This window comes from Bubalus kerabau, chromosome 2 (assembly GCF_029407905.1).
Source record: "Bubalus kerabau isolate K-KA32 ecotype Philippines breed swamp buffalo chromosome 2, PCC_UOA_SB_1v2, whole genome shotgun sequence".
Taxonomy (NCBI): domain Eukaryota; kingdom Metazoa; phylum Chordata; class Mammalia; order Artiodactyla; family Bovidae; genus Bubalus; species Bubalus kerabau.
In genome coordinates, this window is record NC_073625.1 from 137,734,441 (window position 1) to 137,759,259 (window position 24,819).

Below are 24,819 nucleotides of genomic sequence, written 5' to 3' on the forward strand. Positions count from 1 at the left end.
GGTAAGATTTAGAAGACTGATCTTTCTGACTCAAAAATTCATGCTCTTAATGGAATATCCTGTGTTTCAAGGAAAAAAAAAACAAACTGTAAAAGGAATTATCTTCTCTTCTGAGAATATGTTACCCTATGTTGTGTGTCTACTGGGGTCTTTTTGCTTTACTAGAGTATTCCTGTAATTTGAAGCTGAAATATACCTTTGATCTGAAAACACAGTAAAAACTATCCTATGTAATGTTTATATTGTTTTCCATTTGAGATGATTTTTGTTTGTTTGTTTTTCCATCTGTTTGTGTAACTTACTGGAAGTCATTCTGATATGAATGGTGGTAGCAAAAGGATCAAAGAATGTTCCTTTGACTAAGGGAAGGGCTGCATCATATAGTAATTACGCTGCCAAATCCTAGAATCAGACCACTTGAGTTCAAATCCTTGCTCTACCACATAGTATAATGGTTTTGTGATGCTGGGTTATTTTGCCTCAATGTCCTCATGTGAAATGAACATATAGTAGTACTTGCTTTATAGATCTTTTTAAACAAGAGTTAAATAATTAATACTTGTACAGTACTCCCCTACAGGTAAGCAGTTCCTAATGCTGCTACTGCTAAGTCGCTTCAGTAGTGTCCGACTCTGTGCGATCCCATAGACGGCAGCCCACCAGGCTCCCCCGTCCCTGGGATTCTCCAGGCAAGAACACTGGAGTGGGTTGCCATTTCCTTCTCCAATGCAGGAAAGTGAAAAGTGAAAGTGAAGTCGCTCAGTTGTGTCCGACTCCTAGTGACCCCATGGACTGCAGCCTACCAGGCTCCTCTGTCCATGGGATTTTCCAGGCAAGAGTACTGAAGTGGGGTGCCATTGCCTTCTCCGAAGCAGTTCCTAGCTGGTGCTTAAACTTGTTTAAAAAGCTTTCTTTTATCATGCCATGGGGGGCCTTCCATCATCTTCCAGATAGCCCCACCATTAGAGGCAGTTTTTGACACCCCTGACTATTGCCTCACCCACTCTCAGCCTAGCTACAACTGACTCCAACAAGGGCAGCACTGCCCTACAGAGGATTACTTCAAGTCAACATACTGAAATGAACCTGGTAAATCTCAACTGACAATCCTGAGAGCATGGCATTCAGATAAGTAGGTGGAAGACTGAAAAGAGACCTCATGGAACCTTCGCCTGGGAAAGCCTCTGCAAAAGGAAAGGTTGCAAAGGGACTCTTTCTCCAAGTGAAGTCTAAGGGTAAGGATCACCAGCTTCCAAAGCATCTGGGTTTTGTGAAAATGCAGATTCCTAGACCTTCTGAATTTCTCTAGGGCCCAGGAATCAAAATTTCAGCATGTTACTCAGACTATTCCTTATATTTTAATGTTTAAGAAGCACTGTAGAGAGGTTATGTGCTAAGAAAATGAAAAGTAGATTAGAATCATAACTGTAGTATAAAATATGTCTGCCACAGAATTATTTATACCAACCTTTAACATAGTGATCTTTATTTCCTCTCACCTTCATTTGATGTGAATTATTTTATATGTCAATTTCATTATAGCCCAGCATAGTTCTGACACTCAGTAATTGTTTACTGACTAAATAGACTCAATATTTTTAGAAAAACATCTAGTAAAAAATGACAACTATGTAAATAAATAAATGGTTTTAATGAAGGCTACAAAGAAAGAGCTTTCTTTGTAGCTCTCTGTTCACTAAAATTAACAATATGAATAAAATCAATTATAGGAGTTCACAGGGTTTCGGCATTTGATATTTTCAATGTGTGTTCCACATTTATTAGTAATCTTGTTTGATTTCAAACAAAACTTGAGGATGCAAGCAGAGATGTTTTTGCTCATTGAGAATATCCAGCCTCTTAAGAAACAATATTAATAATGACAATTTATGAAGATATGGTTTCTCTTAAATTATTAAATTATCATAATATTAACATGGAAAACCTATAGGTGATATCTTTTTGCACAAGGCAAGAAAAAGAAGGATAAAGGCACATTTGGATTATATTAGAATTGAAAGACTGAACAACAGAGAAAACTAGTTCGACATCCTTAAGAGTCTTCCATTTAAGAAAGAAAAATCTCTTCTGATAACATACACCACAGAATTGAAGACATTACCACTGAATCAAGTGAGACAAATTGTACCATTCTACCTTATTTGGCCTTAAATGAATTTATCTTTCATGATGGTGCAGGTGGAGAAAATTGACAGCTTTAGGAACTGGTTGGTTTCAGAAAGGACCCTGATAGTAGAAACCTGCCACCACAGCATACCTTGTGCATTACTTCAAGGATATGAGGTTACAGATTGAAAAGTAGCTTTACTCCCAGAGGTTCACTCAATCATTTTGATATATAACTGATGTTCCAATGATTCCTAATAGCCATTTCTATGATCCCAAATGATTTTCCCTTGTGATCCTTAGGATGAATACTAGAATGCCAGCTCTGTAAGGGAAGAGATTTTTATCTGTTTCATTCACTGTCATTAGGTGTCATTTCCCAGCACTTAAAACTGTGCCTGACAAACCATAATGAATGAATGTATGAATTATATACTGTGATCATAGCATCTGTAATATTTTAGCTTTACCTTCATTGTCTCTCTTTTCCTTGACTGAAAAGAACACCACACAAACAGCAAGTATATATTCTCTCTTTGTATCTCTGTACCCTAGCACAATACCTGATATATGGCATTTATAAAAAATGCCATTTATTAAAAATTTATTAAAATTATTTATTAAAAATTTATTAAAATCTTGTTGAGTTTATATTGAATTATAAGATAATGTCTTATTTGAGATACAGTATTAAATTATGTCTACAAAATCATTCAGAAAGATAGTTAGTACATGATGAACATCAACAAGTGCTATTTCTTTTACTTTCTTACTAAATATCAATAATAGTTGCATAAAAAAGGGAAAAAAATTAAAAAGCTATTTTAGGGTAAATATAGGTTAAATTAAACTAAATAGAATTAAAATTCTACTGATATCTACCCCCCCAAACTAAGACTATTAAAAAGAAAAAAAAAAAAACAAAAAACTTCATTTAAGGCACAGTGAATGCCAGAGAACTAATTGAGGTTCTTAACAGTTAAGGTTTAATAATCCATTTGACCAAACAAAATGAACTGGGAGCTAGAGATTTCTATAAGGATAGATACAATTATCCTGAAGTTTCACATAAACATGGCATCTGAAGACCAGGACTTGGTATAAAGAAAATATAAAAGCCTGGTTTATTTAATTACCATCAATATGGACATGAACAGATTACTTAATATTGATGTTCTCCAGCTTCCTTGGGGAAATGAATGGTCATTTTACTTTCTAAGTATTTAAGTCACTATATAAATACAAGTTATTATTGGTATTATCAGAGCACACAAACTAAATACAAATTAGTACCAACTCATTTGCTCAAGGCAAGCACAAAATACTTAAACAGCTTTGCTAATGATTTTATTCTCATAGACATTATTTCTTATCACTTCCCCCAACTCATGCCTCCCCTCCCTGCTACTGTCTCACACTTCTCCCCATATATACTTTCATAAGGATTCCCAATTTTATTTTGCAGTGCTTATGAATCTGGAGCTAGTTTTACTTTCCATGGGCTGGCATCTCAAACCTCTGAAGAACAAGGAAAGGGGTAATTTAAAGGGTAAAAGAATTAGAGAGTGATCAAGATGGCAGAGTAGTAGGACATGAAGCTCACCTTCTCCCAGAAATATATCAAAAATACATCTATATGTAGAACAATCCTCACAGAATATCTACTCAGCACTGGAAGAAGACCTCAGACTATGAAAAGACCAAGAAAATCTCCATGTAACTGGGTATAAGAAAACATTAAAAAAAAAAAAAAAGAGGAGTCGGGTCAGAAGCTGTGCCCCTGCGAAACAGCTGTGAAAGAGGAAAGGTTCCTCTTTCAAACAAACCTAGAGAAGCCCCCTCACCATCAGGAAGATTGGCTGGGACAGAAGGGGAGCTTCTGAGCCTCAGAGGAGAGCACGGCAGCCTGTTTGTGGCAGCCACAGCAGACGGAAAACTGCACAGATGATGCCGCTGCCCTGCACTCCCCAGCCTGACATGCGTGTCTGCCAGTGCTGGAGGGGGATGGATGCTGGAACTTGGGCTTCAGGGATCAGACCTGGGGAAAGGACTGAGGTTGACTGTGCTGAGACAGATGGAGGGAGTGGGGATCCTATGAAACTGTGGCTGGTGGTTATACTAAGAGGAAACCTGGACCACCTTATAGGCCAGTCACCATCGTATGGAGGGCATGGGAAGAATGAGGTACAGATTGTAGCCTTTCCCTCCATGCCTACAGAGGGCAGGGCACTGCCTTCATTGGCTCCAGAGGTGGATGCCAAGAGTGGTCACAGGCCACCACTGTCTCCTTCCTAGTCACCAGGAGTGGTCACAAGCTATACCCATTCCCAATGCATGCTCAGGGGTGTGCCTGAACTGCCACCACTGAGAACCCCAGGAGTGGGCACTAGTCACTGCATCTGCTTAACTCCTACCAAGGGGATAACGACCAGCACATGCTGAGGAAAGAGAAGACAGGCAACTGTACTAAACACAGCCCTTGCATCAAATATACTAAACCCAAATAAGCTACACGGGAACAGCCCCACACATAAATAGCCCTCCAAAACCATAGTAGATAATTATTTCTCCTAAACTCACAGAGTAGGAGAAATGTAAGGAAAATGAAGAAGCAAAAGCACCACTCCAGTTAAAAGCCCAAGAGAGATCCCCTGAGAGAACAAATGATGAAACAGACCTCTTCAGCCTAATACACTGGTTTCTAAAAGGAGACAATGAGAATACTGAAGGAGTTAAGAAAGCCTATCAAGAGAAATTCAGATTACTGTAAAAAAAAAAAAAAAAAAAAAAAGGAACTAGAAACTATAAATAGGAACCAAGAAAAATTAGAAAATTCATTTGGAGAGACAGAAGCCGAGCTGAAGGCAATGGATAGCAGAATGAATAATGCAAAAGAACGAACAATTGACCTGAAAGATAGAATAATGGCAATCACCCAATAAGGACAGAAGATAGAAAGCCAAATTAATAAAAAGAAAATTAAAGCAATATGAAAGATCTATGAGATAATATAAAGCATGCTAACCTATGCTTAATAGAGATTCCAGAAGGAAAAGAGAAAAAGAGATAAAAAATGTATTTAAATAAATTATGACTGAACACTTCCCAAACCTAAAGAAGGAAACAAATATTGAGGAAGCATAGAAGGTCCCAAACAGACCTACAACAAGACATATTATAATTAAAGTTTGGAAAAGTTAAAGAGAGTATTCTAAAGGCAAAAAGAGAAGAACAAAAGAGTTTATTACAAGGGAACCCCCATAAGACTATCAGGTGACTTCTCCTCAGAAATGTTGCAGGCCAGAATGGAATGGGAAAGATACACTCAAAACCCTGAAAGGGGACAATCTGCAACCTAGGATACTCTACCAGCAAGATTATCATTTAGAATAGGAGGAGAGATAAAGAATTTCTCAGACAAGCAAAACTATTCTAAAGGAAATACTGAAAGGTTTTTCTCTAAATTTAAAATAAGTAAGAATATACAGGGAAGAGAAAACTACAATTGGAAAATAAATCACTTATGTCAGTACAAAGATTAAAAAAAATCAAATTTTCCGTGAAAGTAATGATAATCACAATGAACAGCAGAAGGACAAACATAAAGATATAAAAGAGGACATCAAAATCATAAAATATGGGGGAGGAGAGTAAGAAAATGCAGGGTATTTCCCCCCAGAATGTGTTTGAGACTATATGACTAACAGTCTAGGGCAAGTAGATATAGGAAGGGTTTAACATACTGGAAAAACAGGGTAACCACAAATCAAAAATATACAATAAATTCACTAAAGCCAAAAAGAACATACGTATAATACAAAAGAAAATCATTAAACCACAAAGGGGGACAGAGAAGAAATGTAAAGCCAATGGAAAAACAAAGCTCAAAATGGCAATAAATACATACCTATCAATAATTACCTTAAATGTCAATGTACTAAATGCTCCAATCAAAACACACAGAGTGTCATATTAGATTTTAAAAAAAGAAAGAAAGAAAAAGCAAAAGTTTACAATATGCTGCCTACAAGAGATCCACTTTAGGGCAAAGGACACACATAGATTAAAAGTGACGGAATGGAAAAAGATGTTTCAAACAGAAATGACATGAGATCAGGGGTTTCAGTACTCATATTAGACAAAATAGACTTTGAAACAAAGCCCATAAGGAAAGATAAAGAAGGACACTATATAATGATAAAAGCATCAATACAAGAAGAGGATTTTATGCTAATTAATATAAACCTAATATAAGAGTACCCAAATATATAAAACAATACCAATAAACATAAAGGGAGAAACTGAAAGCAACACAATAAATAGTAGGAAATCATAGCACCTCACTTACATCAATGGACAGACCTTAGAGACAGAGATTCAGTGAGGCAACAGATCCTAAATGATACAATAGAACAGTTAGACCTAATTATATTTTCAGGACATTACATCCAAAAACGCAGAATACACATTCTTTTCAAGTGCACATGGAAGATTCTCTAGGATTGACTGCTTACTAGTGTACAAAACAATCATCAACAAATTAAGAGCATAGACATTATTTCGAGCATCTTTTCAGATCACAATGGTATGAAAATAGAAATCAACCACAGAAAAAGAAATGAGAAAAAAAAATTACATGAAGACTAAAAACATCATGCTAAAAACTAACAAGTCAATGATGAAATCAAAGAGAAAATTTAAAACACTTTGAGACGTATGACAATGAAAACACAGCCATACAAAATCTATGCTGCTGCTGCTGCTGCTAAGTCGCTTCAGTCGTGTCCGACTCTGTGCGACCCCATAGACGGCAGCCCACCAGGCCCCGCCGTCCCTGGGACTCTCCAGGCAAGAACACTGGAGTGGGTTGCCATTTCCTTCTCCAATGCAGGAAAGTGAAAAGTGAAAGTGAAGTCGCTCAGTTGTGTCCGACTCTTCGTTACCCCATGGACTGCAGCCTACCAGGCTCCTCCTTCCATGGGATTTTCCAGGCAAGAGTACTGGAGTGGGCTGCCATTGCCTTCTCTGACAAAATCTATGGTGTGCAGCAAAAACTGTTCTTAGAGGGAAATTCATAGTGATACAGGCTTTTCATAAAAAAAACAGGAAAAATCTCAAATGAACAAACCTACCACTTAAAATAATTTGAAAAAGAATAAGCAAAAACACAAGTTGCAGAATGAAGGAAATAATAAAGATCAGAGAGAAAATAAATTAAGATTAAAAATAGAAAAAAAAATCAATAAAACCAAGACCTGGTTATCTATAAGGATAAACAAGATTGACAAGTCTCTGGCCAGGCTTACCAAGAAGTTAAGAGAATTCAGATAAACAAAATAAAATATGAAGGAGACATAACAATTGATACTGCAGAAATACAAAAAATAAATAAATAAATAAGGAAATATTATGAACAGTTATATATAAAAAAAATCTGACAAGCTAGAAGAAATGGGCAAGTTTCTAGAAATACACAGCTTACCAAAACTGAATCAGGAATTACATAATTTGAACAGACTTATCATTAAAAGTCAAATAGAATCTGTAATTTAAAAACTCCCACTGGCAATTTGCTGTATGACTCAGGGAACTCAAACAGGAATTCTATAACAACCTAGAGGGGTGAGATAGGGAGGGGGAAGTTCAAGAGGGAGGGGACATATGTATATCTATGGCTGATTCATGTTGATGTTTGGCAGAAACCAAGACAATTCTGTAAAGCAAATACCCTTCAATTTAAAAAAACAAAAAACAAAAAAAACTCCCTATAAATAAAAGTCCAGGACCAGATGACTTTACAGGCAAATTCTGCCAAACATTCAAAGAACTGATACTAATCCTTCTCAAACTCTTCCAAAATATTGAAGAGGAAGGAACACTCCTAAGGATACCAAAACCAAAGACATCACCAAAAAAATTTAAAAAACAGGCCAATATCTTTGATAAATATAGATGCAAAAATTCTCAGCAAAATATTAGCAAACTGAATCCAACAGCACATTAAAAAGATCATATAAAAAAAACAAAGTAAGATACATTCCACATTCATAGGAGGATTAAACATCCACAAATAAATCAGTGTGATACACTACATAAACAAAAATCACATGATCACCTCAATAGATGCTGAAAAAGCCTTTGAAAAAATTCAATATCCATTCATGACAAAAACCCTTAACAAAGTGGATATGGAGGGAATGCATCTCAAGATAGTAAAAGCTACTTATGACAAATCCACAGCCAATATAATACTAAATGATGAAAATTCCAGATTCTCACTAAAATCTGGAATGAGACAAGAAGGCCCATTCTCACTTCTTCTATCAATGTAGTATTGAAAGACAGCCACAACAGTCAGAAAAATGAATAAATAAATACGTCCAAATTGGAAGGGAAGTGGTAAAATCATCACTATAAGTAGATGATATAATATTATATACAGAAAACCCTAAAGACTCCATGCAAAAACTAGTAGAACTGATCAACAAATTCAAAAAGGTAGCAGGATACAAGATAAACATACAGAAATCAATTCATTTCTTTACAGTAACAATGAAATATCAGAAAATGTAAAAAAAAAAAAAAAAACAAAAAAAAACAAAACACACTTAATAAACCTCACCAAGGAGGAGAAAGACTTCTATGCAGAGAACTATAAAACATTTACAAAGGAAATTTAAGATGATTCAAAGAAATGGAAATATATCCCATGATTATAAGAAATAATATTGCAATATTGTTAAAATGACCATACCACCCAAAGCAATCTATAGACTTAATATGTGTGTGTTTCTGTCCAACTCTTTACACTTCCATGGACTACAGTCCATGGGCTGCTCTGTCCATGGAACTCTCCAGGCAAGAACACTGGAGTGGGTTGCCATTCCTTTCTTCAGGGGATCTTACTGATCCAGGGATCAAACTCAGGTCTCCTTTATTGTAGGCAGATTTTTTTACCATCTGAGCCACAAGGTAAGCCCTTCAGGTTTAACATGATCCCTTTCAAATTACCCATGACAGTTTTCACAGAGCTAGAACAAACAATCCTAAAATTTATATGGAAACATAAAAAACCAGAATTGCCAACACAATGTTGAAAAAGAAAAAAAAAAAAACAAGAGGCATAACCCTCCCAGACTTCAGACAATACTACAAAGCTACCATAATCAAAATAGTGGTGCAAGAACAGACATATGGATCAATGAAACAGAATAGAGAGCCCAGAAATAAACCCATACCGCTATGGTCAATTAATCTTTGACAAATGAGGGCAAGAGTATACAACAGGGAAAAGAGTATCTCTTCAGCAAGTAGTGTTGGGAAAGTTGGATAGCCACATGTAAATCAATAAAGTTAAAACATACACTCTCACCATACACAAAAATAAACTCAAAATGACTTAAGGACCTGAACTTAAGACTCCTAGAAAGAGAACATAGGCAAAACATTGTCTGATGTAAATCTTACCAATGTGTGTGTGTTTTTTTTTTTTTTTTTAAGGTCAGTCCCCAAAGCAATAAAAATAAACAAATGGGACTTAATCAAAGTTACAAGCTTTTTCACAGCAGGAAAACCATAAACAAAATGAAAAGACATTCTAGAGACAGTTATTACTGTTTAGTTGTCTGACTCTTTTTGACCCCATGGATTGTAGTGTGCCAGGCTCCTCTGTCCATGGGATTATCCAGGCAAGAACACTGAGGTGGGTTGCCATTTCCCTCTCCAGCAGATTTTCCCAACCCAGGGATTGAACCCATAACTCCTGCATTAGTAGGCAGATTCTTTACCACTGAGCTGCCAGGGAAGCCCATCCTACAGACTATATTTGCAAATGATGAGACTGAAAAGGGTTTAATTTACCAGTATACAAACAGTTCATACAACTCAACAACAAAAGAAAACAACTCAACTGAAAATGGGCAGAAGACATAAATAGACATTTCTCAGCACTGGCCACAGGACTGAAAAAGGTCAGTTTTCATACCAATCCAAAAGGCAATGCCAAAGAATGTTCAAACTACCACACAATTGCTCCTGTTTCACATATTGGCAAGTTAATGCTCAAAATGCTTCCAGTTAGGCTTCAGTAACAAGTGAACCAAGAACTTCCAGATGTTCAACCTGGATTTAGGAAAAGCGGAGAAACCAGAGATCAAATTGCCAACATCCATTAGATCACAGGGCTTCCCTGGTGGCTCAGCTAGTAAAGACTTCGCCTGCAATGCAGGACACCTGGGTTCAATCTCTGGATTGGGAAGATCCCCCGGAAAAGGGAGAATCCCCTGAAGAATTCCATAGAATGTATAGTCCATGGGATCGCAGAGTCGGACACGATTGAGCAACTTTCACTTCACATTAGATCATAGAAGAAGCAAGGGAAATCCAGAAAAAAACATCTGATTCATTAACTACGCTAAAGCCTTTGACTATGTGGATCACAACAAACTGTGGAAAATTCTTGAAGAGATGTAAATACTAGACCACCTAACCTGCCCCTGAGAAACCTGTATACAGCTCATGAAGCAACAGTTAGAATCAGACATGGAACAATGGACTGTTTCAAAATTGGGAAAGGAGTATGTCAAGGCTGTATATTGTCACCCTGTTTATTTAATTTATCTGCAGAGTACTTCATGTGAAACCCTGGATTGGATGAAGCACAAGCTGGAATCAAGATTTCTGGGAGAAATATCAGTAACCTCAAATATATAGATGACACCATCCTTATGGCAGAAAGTGAAGAAGAACTAAAGAGCTTTTTGATGAAAGTGAAAGAGGAGGGTGAAAAAGCTGGCTTAAAACTCAACATTAAAAAACTAAGATCATGGAATCTGATCCCATTACTTCATGACAAATAGAGGGGGAAAATACGGAAGCAGAGACAGACTTTATTTTCTGGGCTCCAAAATCACTGTTCTCCCACTGTTGCAAAAGTTCTAGAGCCCACATCAGATTTCCCAAGCTGGAGATCCAGCAAAGAGACTGAGAACCCATAGGAAATTTGACTTCAAAGGCCACTGGGATTTGATTACAGAACTTCCATAGGGCTGGGGAAATAGACTCTTGGAGGGCACAGAAAAACCTTGTGCATACCAGGACCCAGGACAAAGGCGCAGTGATCCCACAAGAGACTGAGCCAGACTTGCTTGTGAGCGTCTAGGATTCTCTGGCTAAGGCATGGTTGACAGTGGCCTGATGTGGGATCAGGGGCACTGAATACAACAGTCCTCACATAAGTCTTTTTGAAGGAGGTAACCATTATCTCTACCACAGTTTGGCCTCAGATCTAACTACAGGAAGGAGACACAGCCCTGCCAATCAACATAAAATTGGATTAAGATTTGCTGAGTATGTCTCCACCCATCAGAGCAAGACCCAGATACACAATTACAGAAAACTAACCAAACTGATCCCTTGGATCACAGCCTTGTATAACTCAGTGAAACTATGAGCCATGTGGTATAGGGTCAGCCAAGATGGATGGGTCATGGTGGAGAGTTCTGATAAAATGTAGTCCACTGGAGAAGGGAATGGCAAACACTTTAGTATTCTTGCCTTGAGAACCCCATGAAGAGTATGAAAAGGCAAAAAGATGTGACACTGAAAGATGAACTCCCCAGGTTGGTAGGTGCCCAATATGTTACTGGAGAAGAGTGAGAAATAGCTCCAGAAAGAATGAAGAGGCTGAGCCAAAACAAAAACAACACCCAGTTGTGGATGTGATTGGTAATGGAAATAAACTCCAAAGCTGTAAACAGTATTGCATAGGAACCTGGAATTTTAGGTCCATGAATCAAGGTAAATTGGAAGTGGTCAAACAAGAGATGGCAAGATTGTACATCAACATTTTGGGAATAAGTAAACTAAGATGGACCAGAATGGGCAAATTTAATTCAGATGACAATATATTTACTACTGTGGGCACAGACCCCTTAAAAGAAATGGAATAGCCCTCATTGTGAACAAATGAGTCTGAAATGCAGTACTTGGGTGCAGTCTCAAAAATGACAGAATGATCTCTGTTCATTTCCAAGGAAAACCATTCAATATCACAGCAATCAAAGTCTATGCCCCAACCACTAATGCCAAAGAAGCTGAAGTTGAATGGTTCTATGAAGACCCACAAGACCTTCTAGAACTAACACCAAAAAAACAAAAACAAAAACAAAAACTGTCCTTTTCATCATAGGGGATGAAATGCAAAAGTAGGAAGTCAAGTGCTACCTGGAATAACAGGCAAGTTTGGCCTTGGAGTATGAAAATGAAGCAGGGCAGGGTAACAGAGTTTTGCCAAGAGGGTGCACTGGTCATAGCAAACACACTCTTTCAATAACACAAGAAAAGACTCTACACGTGGACATCACCAGATGGTCAATACCGAAATCAGATTGACTATATTCTTTGCAGCCAAAGATAGAGAAGCTCTGTACAGTCAGCAAAAAGAAGACCAGAATCTGACTATGGATCAGACCATGAACACATGATTGCAAAATTTAGACTTATACTGAAGAAAGTAGGGAAAACCACTCGACCATCCAGGTATGACCTAAATCAAATCCCTTATGTGTATCAGTGGAAGTGAGAAATAGGTTCAAGGCATTAGATCTGATAGCTAGAGTGCCTGAAGAACTATGGATAGAGGTTCTTAACACTGTGTGGCAGTGGGTGATCAAAACCATCCCCAAGAAGAAGAAATGCAAAAAGGCAAAATGGTTGTCTGAGAAAGCTTTACAAATATCTGAGAAAAGAATAGAAGTGAAAGGCAGAGGAGAAAAGGAAATATATACCTATTTGAAACCAGAATTCCAAAGCATAGCAAGGAGAGATAAGAAAGCCTTCCTAAGTGATTGATGAAAGAAACAGGTGAAAACAATAGAATGGGAAAGACAAGCGATCTCTTCAAGAAAATTAGAGATACCAAGGGAAATTTTCATGCAAAGATGGGCACAATAAAGGACAGGAATGCTATGGACCTACAGAAACAGAAGACATTAAGAAGAGATGGCAAGAATACTGAGAAGAACTATACAAAAAAAGATCTTAAATATCCAGATAACCATGATGGTATGATTACTCACCTAGAGCCAGACATCTTGGAATGCAGAATCAAGTGGGCCTTAGGAAGCACTACTATGAACAAAGCTAGTAGAGGTGATAGAATTCCAGTTGAGCTATTTCAAATCCTAAAAGATGATGCTATGAAAGCGCTTCACTCAATATGCCAGCAAATTTGGAAAACACAGCAGTGGTCACAGGATGGGAAAAAGTCAGTTTTCATTCCAATAACAAAGAAAGGCAATGTCAAAAATGTTCAAACTACCACACAATTGCCCTCTTCTCACATGCTAGTAAAGTAATGCTCAAAATTCTCCAACCTAGGCTTTAACAGTACTTGAACTGAGAACTTTCAGATGTTCAATCTGGATTTAGAAAAGACAGAAAAACAAGAGACTAAATTGCCTACATCCATTGGATCATGGAAAAATAAGGGAATTCCAGAAAAGTATCTGCTTCTGCTTCACTGACAATATTAAAGCCTTTGACTGTGTGGATCACAACAAACTGTGGAAAATCCTTAAAAAGATGGGAAAACTAGGCCACCTTACCTGCCTCCTTGAAAATATGTAGGCAGGTCAAGAAGCAACAGTTAGAAATGGACATGAAACAATCAGTTCAGTTTATCGCTCAGTCATGTCCGACTCTGCAACCCCATGAACCACAGCACACCACGTCTCCCTGTTCATCACCAACTCCTGGAGTCTACCCAAACTCAGGTGCATTGAGTCAGTGATGCCATCCAACCATCTCATCCTCTGTTGTGCCCTTCTCTTCCTTCCCGCAATCTTTCCGAGCATCAGGGTCTTTTCAAGTGAGTCAGCACTTCGCATCAGGTGGTCAAAGTATTAGAGTTTCGGCTTCAACATCAGTCCTATCAATGAACACCCAGGCCTTATCTCCTTTAGAACAGACTGCTTGGATATCTTTGCAATCCAAGGGACTCTCAAGAGTCTTCTCCAACACCACAGTTCAAAAGCATCAATTCTTTGGTGTTCAGTTTTCTTTATAGTCCAACTCTCACATTCATACATGACTACTAGAAAAGCCATAGCATTGACTAGATGGACCTTTGTTGACAACGTAATGTCTCTGCTTTTTAATATGCTATCTAGGTTGGTCATAACTCTCCTTCCAAGGAGCAAGTGTCTTTTAATTTCATGGCTGGAATCACCATCTGCAGTGATTTTGGAGCCCCGAAAATAAAGACTGCCACTGTTTTCACTGTTTCCCCACCTATTTGCCATGAAGTGATGGGACTGGATGCCATGATCATAGTTTTCTGAATGTTGAGCTTTAAGCCAACGTTTTCATTCTCCTCTTTCACTTTCATCAAGAGGCTTTTTAGTTCCTCTTCATTTTCTGCCATAAGGGTGGTGTCATCTGCATATCTGAGGTTATTGATATTTCTCCCAGCAATCTTGATGCCAACTTGTGCTTCCTCCAGCCCAGCTTTTTTCATGATGTACTCTATATAAGCTAAATAAACTGGGTGACAATATACAGCCTTGATGTACTCCTTTTCCTATTTGGAACCAGTTTGTTGTTCGATGTCCAGTTCTAACTGTTGCTTCCTGACCTGCATACAGGTTTCTCAAGAGGCAGGTCTGGTGGTCTGGTATTTCCATCTCTTTCAGAATTTTCCTCAGTTTATTTTGATCTACACAGTCAAAGGCTTTGGCATAATCAATAAGGCAGAAATAGAAGTTTTTCTGTAACTCTCTTGCTTTTTCGATGATCCACTAGATTTTGGCAATTTGATCTCTGGTTCCTCTGCCTTTTCTAAAACCGGCTTGAACATCTACAAGTTCACGGTTCACATATTACTGAAGTCTGGCTTGGAGAATTTTGAGCAATCTTTGGCATTGCCTTTCTTTGGGATTGGAATGGAAACTGACCTTTTCCAGTCTTGTGGCCATTGCTGAATTTTCCAAATTTGCTGACATATTGAGTACAGCACTTTAACAGATCATCTTTTAGGATTTGAAATACCTCAACTGATATTCCATCACCTCCACTAGCTTTGTTCATAGTGATGCTTCCTAAGGCCAATTTGATTTCACATTCCAGGATGTCTGGCTCTAGGTGAGTGTGAGTGATCACACCATCATGGTTATCTAAGTTGTGAAGATTTTTTCTGTACAGTTCTTCTGTGTATTCTTGCCACCTCTTCTTAATATCTTCTGCTTCTGTTAGGTCCATACCATTTCTGTCCTTTATCCAGACCATCGTTGCATGAAATGTTCCCTTGGTATCTCTAATTTTCTTGAAGAGATCTCTAGTCTTTCCCATTCTGTTGTTTTCCTCCATTTCTTTGTACTGATAACTGAGGAAGGCTTTCTTATCTCTCCTTTTATTCTTTGGACCTCTGAATTCAAATGGGTATATCTTCCCTTTTTTCCTTTGCATTTTGCTTCTCTTCTTTCATGGCTATTTGTAAAGCCTCCTCAGACAGCCATTTTGCCTTTTTGCATTTCTTTTTCTTGGGAATGGTTTTGATTCCTGTCTCTGTACAATGTCACGAACCTCTGTCCATAGTTCTTCAGGCACTCTGTCTATCAGATCTAGTCCCTTAAATCTATTTCTCCCTTCACTGTAGAGTCATAAGGAATTTGATTTAGGTCATACCTGAATGGTCTAGTGGTTTTCCCCACTTTCTTCAATTTAAGTCTGAATTTGGCAATAAGGGTTCATGATCTGAGCCACAGTCAGCTCCTGGTCTTGTTTTTGCTGACTGTATAGAGCTCTCCATCTTTGGCTGCAAAGAATATAATCAATCTGATTTTGGTGTTGACCATCTAGTGTTGTCCATGTGTAGCGTCTTCTCTTGTGTTGTTGGAAGAGGGTGTTTGTTATGACCAGTGCATTCTCTTGGCAAAACTCTATTAGCCTTTGCCCTGCTTCATTCTGTACTCCAAGGCCAAAGTTGCCTGTTACTCCAGGTATTTCTTGACTTCCTACTTTTGCATTTCAATCCACTATAACGAAAAGGACATCTTTTTGGGGTGTTAGTTCTAGAAGGTCTTGTAGGTCTTCATAGAACCGTTCAACTTCGGCTTCTTCAGCATTACTGGTCAGGGCATAGACTTGGATTACCGTGATATTGAATGGTTTGTCTTGGAAACGAACAGAGATCATTCTGTCATTTTTGAGATTGCATCCAAGTACTGCATTTTGGACTCTTTTTGACTATGATGGTTACTCCATTTCTTCTAAGGGATTCCTGCCCACAGTAGTAGATGTAATGGTCATCTGAGTTAAATTCACCCATTCCAGTCCATCTTAGAGCACTAATTCCTAGAATATTGACGTTCACTCTTGCCATCCCCTGTTTGACCACTTCCAATTTGCCTTGATTCATAGACCTAACATTCCAGGTTCCTACGTAATATTGCTCTTTACAGCATCGGATCTTGCTTCTATCACCAGTCACATCCACAACTGGGTGTTGTTTTTGCTTTGGCTCCATCCCTTCATTCTTTCTGGAGTTATTTCTCCACTGACCTCTAGTAGCATATTGGGCACCTACTGACCTGGGAAGTTCATCTTTCAGTGTCCCATCTTTTTACCTTTTCATACTGTTCATGGGGTTCTCAAGGCAAGAATAGTGAAGTGGTTCGCCATTCCCTTCTCCAGTGGACCACATTCTGTCAGACCTCTCCACCATGACCCGTCCATCTTGGGTGGCCCCACACAGCATGGCTTAGTTTCACTGAGTTAGACAAGGCTGTTGTCCATGTGATCAGATTGGCTAGTTGTCTGTGATTGTGGTTTCAGTCTGTCTGCCTTCTGTTGCCCTCTCTCAGTGCCTACCTTCTTACTTGGTTTCTCTTACCTTGGACGTGGGATATCTCTTCATGGCTGTTCCAGCAAAGTGCAGCCACTGCTCCTTACCTTGGCCATGGGCTAGCTCCTCTCGGCCAATAGACTGGTTCAAAATTGGGAAAGGAGTTCATAAACACTGTATATTGTCACCTTGTCTATTTAACTTTTATGCAGAGTACATCATACAAAATGCTGGACTGGATGAAGCACAAGCTAGAATCAAGATTGCAGGGAGAAATATCAATAACCTCAGATATGCAGATGATACCACTGGTATGTCAGTAACAAAATAGAAGCTAAAGATCTTCTTGATGAAAGTGAAAGAGAAGAGTGAAAAAGCTGGCTTAAAAATCAACACTGAAAAGACTAAGATCATGGCATTTGGTCCCATCACTTCATGGTCAATAGACGGGGAGACAATGGAAACAGTGAGAGACTTTATTTTCATAGTCTCCTAAATCACTGCAGATCATGACTGCTGCCATGAAATTAAAAGACATTTGCTCCTTGGAAGAAAAGCTATTACAAACCTAGACATCATGTTAAAAAGCAGAAACGTTACTTTGCCAATAAAGGTCCATCTAGTCTAATCTATGGTTTTTCAAGTACTCATGTTTGGGTGTGAGAGTTGGACCATAAAGAAAGTTGAGCACCAAAGAATTGGTGCTTTTGAACTGTGGTGTTGGAGAAGACTCTTGAGAGTCCCTTAGACTTCAGAGATCCAACCAGTCAATCCTAAAGGAAATCAGTCCTGGATATTCATTGGAAGGACTGACACTGAAGCTGAAGCTCCAATACTTTGGCCACCTGATGCAAAGAACTGACTCATTTGAAAAGACCCTGATGCTGGGAAAGGCTAAAAACAGGAGGAGAAGGGGATGACAGAGGATGAGATGGTTGTATGGCATCAGCAACTCAATGGATGTGAGTTTGGGCAAGGTCTGGAAGTTGATAATGGACAGGGAAGACTGGCATGCTGCAGTCTATTGGGTTGCAAAAAGTCAGACATGACTAAGCGACTGAAATGAACTGAAAATCACTACAGATGGTGACTGCAGCCAAAAATTTAATAGATGCTTAGTCCTTAGAAGAAAAACTATGACAAACCTAGACATCATTTAAAATGCAGAGACATCACTTTTAGACAAAGTTCCATCTAGTCAAAGCTAAGATTTTTCCAGTAGTCATGTACCAATGTGATAGTAGGACCATAAAGATACTGAGGGTCAAAGAGTTGATGCTTTGAAACTGTGTGTGGTGCTGGAGAAGACTCTTGAGAGTCCCTTGGATAGCAAGGAGATCAAACCCGTCAATCCTAAAGGAAATCAACTCTGAATATTCATTGGAAGGGCTGATGCTGAAGCTGAAGCTCCAAAACTGATACAAAGAACCTACTCATTGGAGAATACCCTGATGCTGGGAAAGATTGAGGGTAGAAGGAGAAGGGGGCATTGGAAGATGAGATGGTTGGATGGCATCATTGACTCAATGGACATGAGTTTGAGCAAACTCTGCATGATAGTGAAGGACAGAGGAGCCTGGCATGATGCAGTCCATGCAGTTGCAAATAGTTGACACAACTATTTGAGCATTGAACAACAACAGCAACAACCAAAGAAATACAAATGGTCAAAAGGTATATGATAAAAGCTCAATATCATCAGTTATGAAAGAAATGCAAATCAAAACTACAATGAAGTATCACCTCACACTTGTCGGAATGGCCATGATTAAAAATTATACAAATAACGAGTGCTAGAGAGGGTGTGGAGAAAAGGGAACCATGCTACACTGTGTGTGTAAACATAAATTGGGCAGCCACTGTGGAAAGTGGTTTGAAGGTTTCTCAGATAACTAAAAAATAGAGTTGCAATATGATACAGCAGTCCCACTCCTGAGCATATACCTAGACAAAAATAAAATTTGGAAAGGTATATGCACTCCTATCTTCATAGCAGTGTTACTCACAATAGCCAAACATGGAAACAACGTAAATGTCTGCAGACAGATGAATGGATATTGAAAATGCTTTATATGTGTAGAATGGAATACCACTTAGCCATAAAAAGAACAAAATGGTGCCATTCACAGCAACATGGATGGACCTAGTCAGAAAGAGAAACTCATGTATCATATGATATCACTTATATGTGAAATCTAAAATATGACACAAATGAAAATCATTATGAAACAGAATCAGAATCACAAACATAGAGAATAGACTAGTGCTTGCCAGGGGGGTGGGGGGTAGAAGAGTGATGGATTGGGAGTTTGAGATTAACATATGCAACCTAATATACATAGAATGGATAAACAACCATGCCCTACTCCATAGTATAGGGAACATTATTGAATATACTGATAAACCATAATGGAAAATGATAGGAAAACAACTATGTGTGTGTGTGTGTGCGCGCGCGCGTGCACGTGTGTGTGTGTGTGTGTGTGTGTTCATGTGTATGTGTGTGTGTGTATGTATAACTGGGTCACTGCCGTATAGCAGTAATTAATACAACATTGTAAATCTACATTTCTATAAAAAAAATACAGAACTAGACAATCAACCTTTATTTTTTTTTCTTTCTACTTCTTGACTATTATTTTTTAATTAATTTAATTGGAGGCTAGTTACTCTACAGTATTGTGGTGGCTTTTGCCCACATTGACATGAATCGGCCATGGATGTATATGTGTCCCCTCATCCTGAAGCCCCCACCCACCTCCCTCCCCACTCTGGGTTGTCCCAGAGCACTGGCTTTGAGTTCCCTGCTTCATGCATGGAACTTGCACTGGTCATCTGTTTTACATATGGCAATATACATGTTTCAATGCTATTCATCAAATCATCCCACCCTCACCTTCTCCCACAGAGTCCAAAAGTCTGTTCTTTATATTTGTGTCTCTTTTGCTGTCTTGCATATAGGGTCATCATTAACCATCTTTCTAAATTCCACATATATGCATTAATATACCGTATTGGTGTTTCTCTTCTTGACTTACTTCACTCTGTATAATACAGTCAACCTTTAAAATTGACCCTTTTATATCTTTGCTCTTGGTGAAAAGCCAACCATTATAAGTTTTTACAGCATGGCAGAACATAATGATTTGTGATAAATATTGAGTACAAACCTTAATATAATATAAAATTATTGAGACTACCTATTAAAATTATCTTGACATTCAACAGGCAATTGCAATGTACTTCTAAATTTCAAATGAAAACAGTTTGCATTTTTTCCTCCATTTCTATGCAAAATACAAATATATTTTCACCAACTACTTATTGAGTCCTATTTTGTGTACTGTTTTATAAGTACTGGTTCTGTAAGACACAAAAAATTAAATATCTCATCGTAATAAATTTCTAATCTAGTTAGAAATAATCCAAAAACAGGGAATAAATAAGTATGAAGTGAAATAAATGCTCTTAAAGATGAAGGAATACATCATCGGGTATAGCAATATCCTAATTAGATCCCAGGGAAGAAGTGAAACTTGAGTGATCATGAAATTACACAGAAACTGACCTCTAATGGAACTCTTAAAAGTCTGGAAACTACCTATATTAAAGCAGTTGAGGTAGGGTGTTCCATCTAGAAATAACAATATTGATTAGTCTTCCCTCATTTCCCCCAGTCCTCATCCTTCTAGAGGATGAACCCATGTCTAACTTACACCCTTCCATTTTTCCAGGTTTCTGTAGAAAGGACAGGGCTGGATATTATAATCAGTATTAATATTAAGTGAAGAGGAAGAGGGAAGAGAGAAGGAAGGAGGAATTACCAGTCAGTGGATATAGAGATGGATACTGAGATCTAGACAAGTCACTTCAGGAGAAACTAAAATATACTAGAGGAAGCAGATCCCTACTCCTCAGAGTCCCCTGCCTTCTAGCCAACAATCACCCTGTGCTCTTCTCCCCATTCAGAAGGCAGAATATGGTAGTGGGAGGGCAGAGGCCTTGGAATCTGATGGCCCTATATTCCAGTCCTAAATCTACCACATAAATGTATACACCCAAGTAAGACTCAAAACCCTTCCTAGGCAATTTCTTAATTTCTAAATTGGTCATAATACTCAGTTCAGCCCATGAGGTTAGAGTAAGGTTAAATGTCACAAAGAACATAAGGCTTTTAGCACATTACCTGGGTTTTGGGCAGTAACCCCTAAAGTGCCAAGGTGCTTCCCAGAAAATGTGTTCTTGAGTACCCTTGGTATAGGACCCTAAAATACCTTCCAACAATAGATCAGACACTTAAAGTTATTTAATACACGTCCTACCCACAAGGCCTCTAAGGCATCTGGGTATGAACAGTAACTACAGAGTCTGAGACCAGCACAAACAACCTCTTATCCTGCAGCACTTCATACATTGATGAGTTTCTGCTTGGCAGAAACCCATGTGTATTATGTCTGTTCTGCAGTCACCTGAACAAATTTATAACTGTCTCATTTTAAATAACGATTTTACTGCCTACTATTGTGGCCTCTCGAGTTTCATACTTCAAAAAGTTTTAGTTTATTTCTATTTTTTGGTTCTGCTTTCTGGCTGTACTTTTTAAAAACTCACTCAATTTCATTTTGAATTAAGAATGAAATGTACTGGTCATACTCTAAAACTATATTTTTGTATCAAACTAACATAGCCTTTTACTTTAATAGTATTTCCCAGTATCTCTTCTTCTACAGATTGAGCTTATCACAATTTTAAAGGTGCTAACAATTGCGCAATCACAGCTTAGATTTCACTGATTTATAGTGCTAAGAAAAAGTATGATTTATGTTCTGCATAACACAGCAGTTAAAAGCAGAATAGAAGATTATTTGGTGGGGGGGACGGGAATGCGTGCTACTTAATGTTGTCTTAAAAATATCTTGTGGCATCACTAAAGAGAAGAAAAGAAATGTCCAATATGATTTCAGCCAGGGGAAACAACAGTCCTTTATTATCCTGCATTTTCTATTCTTCATGCTGCCTTCTTTAGTATGAATCACAATGAATCATCTCAGCTGGTTATTTAAAGAAGTTAAACAAACAAAAATGCAGGTAGAGAAAGAAGTGTGAGAGCTACTGCACTGCTGATACTCAAATAATCTAACATTGATTCTACAATGCATAAATAAAAGGATATTATTTTCAAAATGCAATATGCCAGAAGACAGTGAATAATTATTTCTAAACTGAACACAGTAGAAATTCATTTTGCAAAGATGCCAAAGTGGCATGTTTAGAAGAATCAGGTGGGCCACTTTTAAAAAACAGAGGCAACACGTTCTAAAGATTCAGTTCAGTTCAGTTCAGTCGCTCAGTCATGTCCGATTCTTTGAGACCCCATGAACCGCAGCATGCCAGGCCTCCTTGTCCGTCACCAACTCCTGGAGTTTACCCAAACTCATGTCCATTGAGTCAGTGATGCCATCCAACCATCTCATCCTCTGTCGTTCCCTTCTCCTCCTGTCCTCTAAAGATTATCTTGCATTCAAATATTATCCAAAAAATCCAGGTAGCCACGGCAGATGGAAATCTAGCAAGACTTTTCATATATTGCATTGAATGGGTTCTCCCAACAGTGTCTTTCTGCCTAGTACAGAAATTGATCCAGAGGCTCTTTTCATGGCTCACAGATGTGGCCACTGTATTCTGTTTGCAACTACATGATCTGGTTATTGGTGGCTCTGGAAGAGTGAGCACAAGCTTTCTTGAATGAATTAAATTAATGTGTGGTTATTTTTTATCACTCTTCCTGAGGCAGAAAGTTGGAGTTTTATATTTAATAAAACATGTGAGTTTAATTATGCTTTGACTAAACCAAGAAACTGAAAAAGAAAAGGCTTTAATACAATTAATCAACATGAGGGCAGGGCACTTTATGCTCTATTACAAGCTATAATTAAAAGTATCTTTAAAAAAAAGTGACTTTGTAAGTGTTGCCAGTGAAGCAACACTTAAAGCCTAATGAATTGTAGTGCTATCCTGTCATGGATACAGGGTTTTATCCTAATACTACTCTTAGGGAAAACAAATTCATAATATAATAGTTCATTATTGTGATAGTAAAAATGATACTAAGTCATTAATATATTTCAATCAATGTAGTGACACATGTGAAAAGAAACCTTCCAGCAGATTTGGATGAAGTATTCAGAGCAGGGAAGAAAATGATCACAAAAGAAAGCTGAATGAATAGCAACAAATTCTGAGATGGGTAAAATGGAGCAAAGAAAGTATAACTCTGAGGAAAACAAAGGAGACACCATATTTAGGATAATAATTAAGGAACATTATGCAATAAAAATATGAGTTCAAAGAGAAATGAGGAGAAAGAAAATCTAATTTCAGGAGACACACACTGACATTTTAGAAATGATCAGATTTGTTGCAGACCCAGCTGTCTCACATTCCTTTTTGGATGAGGTGTGGAATATTAATAAATGACATGCAATCTGTAATATAGTTATATAATCAGAATCCATACAGAAATATAATGGAGACTGAAACTAAACATATTTTTTTTTAGGAATTTACATCCAATGAATGGTTAATCTCTTATCAAAATTCTCTACCAATTTGGGTAAGCAATATAAGACACTTCTCAGAGAATGTTGTTAAGTCCTCGTCACACCAAAAACTCAGTTCCAGAAATGCTAGTTTAGACCACTACTAATCTGGCATGGTTCAGAATTCCCTTGGAAACACAATCTTTCCCTGGAAATATTTGGATTTTAGATGATCTGCTTCAGATTTCTCAGGGAGAACACAGAACCAGATATCTACCCTTTACTATCTATAGGCTGGTCCAGAGTTTGAATTGGTAGTCATTAAAACCAAGACTGGATACAGAGAGACTGAGGATGTGATCATGCAATTTATAAAGTGCATACTTACTTGCAAATTGGGAAATTCGTCTTACATTACTCAGAAAGGGGGGAAAAAAAGACACTATACAGGTCCCAATCACTTGGGATTGTAGTAAAGAACCAACATGACAAGTGAAAATATGAAACTACAAATCTTAAAGAAATCATAGAGCTTGCCTCAGTGGCATCATCACATTGAAACACTATCCCTCCTCCTAAAATGAAGTGATTGATGCTAATGAATTATCAAAGCTTATAAAGAAACAAAGAAAAAAGTCAGATCAAATCAGCATTGTTAGCATTTCAAAAAACAGTGGAAAAGCTGCCAACAACCATTTCACATTGAGTGAGACAATCAGAGGTGGCAACAAGCCACACAGTTCGAAATTGTGTTTCCTGTTGGGTCTGGATTGCACTAAATGTGTACATAGCCAGATCAGATGAAAATTATTTTTACTTTATTTGGTCATTTGTAGTTTTTATAATCATGCTAAATAATTAACATTCAGGATTCTGGCAAAGAAAACAAAAAGCATCAGAATTACACAGTTGTTAATTCTTTTGAAGTGCTATTTTTGCATTACAAAGTAGATAAAGTGAGAAACTATAAACTTAAACAAAAAGTATCAGAATTATATAGTTGTTAATTATTTTGAAGTGCTGTTTTTGCATTAAAAAGTGGATAAAGTGAGAAATTGCAAATTTAGTAAGGTCATCAAGTGCTTACTCCTTAATTGGCTTCCAGGTTCAAGGGTGTGGTAAGTGCAACTTTACTTATTCCTGACACTCTTCTTTGCCCCCATAAACTAGTACCATTGGCTTGTGTGTGCATTTTTTGGACATACTTTTATTTGTCATAAATACATCTGATGCATGTCAGTTATCTTATCAGTCACTGTTTATACTATATCCCCATGTACCAACCATGTTATAAATATTCATCCTCTATTA

At 37.8% G+C, this 24,819-nt stretch overlaps 1 protein-coding gene across 2 annotated transcripts in view; it reads right to left on the reverse strand.

Moving 5' to 3' along the window:
- NAALADL2 (N-acetylated alpha-linked acidic dipeptidase like 2) overlaps nucleotides 1-24,819 on the reverse strand; it is a 1,154,148-nt gene that overhangs the window by 66,976 nt on the left and 1,062,353 nt on the right. The gene's annotated exons all lie outside the window — the stretch shown is intronic.